Consider the following 5,000-nt stretch of genomic DNA (forward strand, 5'->3'; position numbering starts at 1 on the left):
CGATGATTTTTAATCATTTTTCTTTTCCAACGTGTCTGACCCATATATATATATATATATATATATATATATATATATATATATATTATCGATTCACTAGAATTATCGAACGATTCGACGTTTAATCTATAAGAATCGTGATAGATTGTAATATAAATAAAAGTATTTTTAATAACTTTTTAATCGCGATCGCCAGGATGTCTTTTAGATGCTAAAAATCTCATTATAACGTATCAATTCCGTTCTCAAAACGCGTCTTCGATCCTATTTTATTTTTGATTTGGTACGACCGGTGAGATTAAATTTTAACATTCTTCTCACGTACGGCACTTATTATATTCACATTCGACGTCTTTCGGGTCTCGTTATAATCACGCTAAAGACGAAGATATTCGTTGACCGATATCAATCGAATCACCTCTTGATTTAATTTATTTCTTATGACGAATATCGATTCATAATAAACGTATTTTAATCAGTAAATTACTAAAAAATCGTGAATCATTGGCCTAACCTGGGATAAAATTTCGTAATCGACCGGAAATCTCTTCTTATGAATATAATAAATAAGTATAAAAGAAAAAAAGGAAAAGAAAAGAAAAGAAAAGAAAAGAAAAGAAAAGAAAAGAAAAGAAAAGAAAAAAAAAAGAAAAGAAAAATATCTCGGTAAACGATCGACGAAGACGAGAGAAAAGAGAAGGCAAACGAAAAGAGAGAATAGGAAGGAGTGCACTTTGTCTTGAAGAGAAACGAAAAAGGACAAAAACAAAAAAACAAAAAAAAAAAATGGAAACAACAACAACAACAACAACAACAACGACGACAACGACAAACAAGAGGAAGAAAAAAGAAAGAATAAGGAAAGAATAAGGAAGGATTCGATAAAGATCGTCGTACGATTATCGTCGGTTACGATGTTAAAACAACACTAAGAGATGAGTACGAAAACGAAGGAGGAAGACGTTTGCCGCGCTCGATCGGCGCTCGTACGATGTCGCGTCTCGTCGGCTCGGCGACACCACGAACCTCCTCCCACGGCTCTATCGGAACTGTCACGCGGCGCACGTGGTTTCGTGGTAGCGCAAGGCGTCGACATCCCCCGCACGAACAACCTGACGGCCCGAGGAGTCGTCAGCCACTGACTCCCCGACTCGACTCTCGAAAGAGGAGGCCTCGCCTGCCTGCCTGTTTGCCTGCCTGCCTGTCTGCTTACTTGCTTGCCTGCCTGCCTGTCTGCCGGCTGCCTGCCTGACTGTCTGCTTACTTGCCTGCCTGCCTGCTTTCCTGCCTGCTGCCTGCCTGCCTGCTGCCTGCTTGCTTGCCTGGCTGCCCGACGCTAGTCGACCGACTCTACTTCGGTGAACATCGGGCAGCTTCGGCGAATAGCATGGCCCGAACGAGTCCGACTGTGCCCGAAGCCGTTTCGTTCCTTTCGATGTGCCTCTCCTCCTTTATACATGTATATACGCTGCTTGATACATATGAATTTGTATTCTGTGTCTGTGATCTCTCTCTCTCTCTCTCTCTCTCTCTCTCTCTCTCTCTCTCTCTCTCTCTCTCTCTCTCTCTCTCTCTCTCTCTCTCTCTCTCTTTCTCTGTGTATGTATACGATTCGACACGACGAACGACGCGACGCTCCTACCGGACGCCTCGATGGCACCGACCACAACGACGATGACGACGACGACGACGAGGACGGACTTTGAGAGACTCCCTCCTCTTCTCTCCCTCTTTTAAGAACCTTATACCACCATCCCACCATCGTCGCTATACCGTACGGCGTATTATCGTCGTACACAATTCCAATAGTCGTACGCTACGTAAGGCTCGCGTGCCATCGGCCGAAGTGAAACGCGAAAGGGTGGGGGGATGAAACATCGGACTACCTGCGCACCGGGTCACCCACCCGGTGCCCGCTATCCGACTACCTACACTTCCCTCAAACCCTGCCAAAAGTTTTTCCATTACCGCGCTTACGGAAAGTAGTGAGAGAGTGAGAGAGAAAAAAAAGAGAGAGAGAGAGACCTTATCGTTTCGAAAAAGCGTATACCATCCTGAGGGAAATTTTCCCAGGAAATATATGAGTTAATTTTGAAAGGGGAACAACATTTTTCCTGACACATTAACGATCTTATCTATTTTCTATTTTCTTATCTTCTTTTTTCTTTTTTTGGTTTTGACTTTGTTCTTTTTTACAATCATTCGCATTAAACCTTACGATTACCTATTTAAAAGAGATAGATAGAGATAGAGATAGAGATAGAGAGAGAGAGAGAGAGAGAGAGAGAGAGAGAGAATAAGGAAAAAAGAAGAAAAGACAAAAGAAAAAATGTGGAGAAAAAAAGAAGAAAAGCACAAACAGCCGATCATTTTCAAAAACAAGCGAATTATTTTCGATCGATTATCAAATCATTAATGGAAGTTGTAAAATGGTTTTGTCACGTGACGTGATAGAACACTATAGAGACACGTTAATAGAATTCTTTGGATTCTAAAAGGAAGGAAAGTCGTGAGCGCGACTTAAAGGCCTCCCACGCGAAGCGGCGACGGAGCTTTTCGCACATACATACATATATATATATATATATACACACACACACACACACATGCGCGCGCGCGTGAACACATACACGAAGAGAGTAGTCGCGTTTGCGACGCGTCGCCTGCACTTCCAACCTCCACCAACGCTTGGCGGTTGCGTCATCACGGTTTCACGGTGCGCGCTGGGATTCGTCGATCGCGCGCGCGCAACAGCCGACGCATCTGTACCGCTCTGCTTACGCTTACTACAAATCCGCGCCAGTGGTTCTCAATCTCTTCGTTTGTATTTCTTTCCTCCTCCTTCTCCTCCTCCTCCTGCTGCTGCTGCCTTTCTTTCCATTTTTTCTTCTTTCTTCTTTTTCCTTTTTTTTTCCTCTTCTCTTCTTTATTTTTTCTTTTTTTTTTTTTTTCAAATAGCTTTATACAAGTATCGTAATGATCGTATAAAAATTCTCTTAAATCAATCGTTCGTTTAGATCACACGATAATTTAGAATTAATTAAACGATGATTATATATTATATATGATAGGGGGGGGGGGGTGCAAGTAAGGGAAAGAGAGGGGAGGCGAGAGAGTGATCATAGTCGATTCTATTTAATATCTCAAATTTGATCTTTTCTTTCTATATTACGAATTCTTAATAAATAACGTTACGATAAGAGATAATAAATGTTAACGTTATGAAGCCGACGATCGTTGTAAACAGCTTAGACGTGTTGTATCCAACACGTTTCCTTCACGACGCTTTGCTGATGCTTACTGCTCGCGCGAGGAACCTCGACCTTAACCTTAGAGCGCGTAACGTGTGTATTTTCCGCTCGGTAGCGTTCCTCGCGTGTTTACTACTTGCGATTATTTGATTCGCACGATGTTTCTAGGAGGATACGAATTCGAAAAGATTTCACGGACAAACATGCATACGCATACATACATATATGTATATATATATATATATATATATATATATATATATATATATATATATATACTTATTTACATTTATATACGTCGCTATGTATGACTTCGTCTTTAGGAAAAGTTTTTTAAACGTTTTTAAACAATGAACATTTTTTTTATCTTGAAATTGAAATTTTTAAATATTATCGCATTCATTGCGATACTACGTCGTAGTAGTCCTTGGAGGAAAAAAGAAACGACAACGGAACGCAAAAGAGTCGAAGATAATGATGACGAAGAAGTTATGATTAACAATGAATTATTATGTTTAATAAGAAATTAAGAGCGCCGAACGATCGAGTGAAATTTCCCTTGTAAGCTTTGAGACAATGCCACTCGACTTGTAACTAGAAACTTTCCACGTCTATTAAATATGCAATGAATTATCGATCGATAAATTTGAATCAGTTTAAATTGTTTCTCGTTCGTAGAAACGAGAAAAGTTCCGAGCAGATTAAACGTTTTTTATTTTTCTTTTTTTTTCTTCTTTTTCTTTTTTTCATGATCCTTTTTTTAGATTTAACGTTTGCAATGAAAATTACGTACTTTTGATTCTACAGGAATCGATCATAGCAATATCCAATCTCTTTCCTTTGGATATTTTTCCAAAAGTCTTTGAAAAGACCAAAGAAGAAAAAAGAAAATATATATATATATATATATAATTTTTAATAATATAAAATAATATATTAATTTTTCTTATTAAAAGTAAATTACAAAATGTTAGATAAATTGTAACCCATATTTCTGAAAGAAGGCTGGATTAAAAGTGCTGACCCAGCAACACTTCTCGGACTGGAACTTGGAGGACGTGCAATTTCCTGAGGAGGAACGTAAAGGGATAACGAAGTGCGCTTTCCCTCTACGCGGAATTATTGGATCGCCACGCGAACCTCGCATACGAATGCGACGTTAATATCTGTAAGCTATCTCTCTCTCTCTCTCTCTCTCTCTCTCTCTCTCTTTCTCTCATTTACGAGAGGGATGGTTCGAGCTTTTAATTAAGTCTAACGCGGCCGCCGTAAAGGCGAAGTACGCGCGTTACGAGCGACGCCACCTATGCCACTGACCATTGTCTCGCTTACGTTAGCCATACAAATACAGAATAGGTGTGTGCGCGCGTGCACACACGTACGAAGGGGAGGTCATGACGATGACGACGACGACGACGACGACGACGACGACGACGACGACGACGACGACGACGACGACGACGACGACGACGACGACGACGACGACGACGACGACGACGACGACGACGACGACGACGATGGCGACGACGATGGCGACGACGACGAGGGTACCTGTGGCGGCTGCTATGGGCGTCGAGGACGTTGCACTGAACCGCTTCGCCCCGTGAGAACGACGGGAGCACAGAAAGAACGATGGAACGAGCGAATACGTGTACGTGTATGTATATGTATGCGAGAGAAAGAGGAAAGGGAGAGAGAGAGAGAGAGAGACAGAGCTGCAACCGCCAATACCGCCATCCTTTTGCCGCC

General features: G+C 41.4%; 1 protein-coding gene and 1 long non-coding RNA gene across 6 annotated transcripts in view; one reads left to right on the plus strand and one right to left on the minus strand.

The window, feature by feature from the left end:
• Positions 1–5,000, minus strand: part of LOC124957614 (neurogenic protein mastermind-like) — a 171,954-nt gene that overhangs the window by 82,219 nt on the left and 84,735 nt on the right. For 2 of the 5 annotated variants that reach the window (XM_047514660.1, XM_047514659.1), the window contains exon 1: positions 898–1,560. The exons of the other annotated variants lie outside the window; for them this stretch is intronic. The gene's annotated coding sequence lies outside the window, so the exon portion shown is untranslated. Of the gene's footprint in view, positions 1–897; positions 1,561–5,000 lie in introns of those variants that run through there. 5 annotated transcript variants of the gene reach the window in all.
• Positions 4,771–5,000, plus strand: part of LOC124957620 — a 4,865-nt gene continuing 4,635 nt past the window's right edge. The window contains exon 1 of the long non-coding RNA XR_007103680.1: positions 4,771–4,902. This is a non-coding gene — a long non-coding RNA (uncharacterized LOC124957620). The remainder of the gene's footprint in view (positions 4,903–5,000) is intronic.

This window comes from Vespa velutina, chromosome 2, assembly GCF_912470025.1.
Source record: "Vespa velutina chromosome 2, iVesVel2.1, whole genome shotgun sequence".
Classification (NCBI taxonomy): Eukaryota; Metazoa; Arthropoda; class Insecta; order Hymenoptera; family Vespidae; genus Vespa; species Vespa velutina.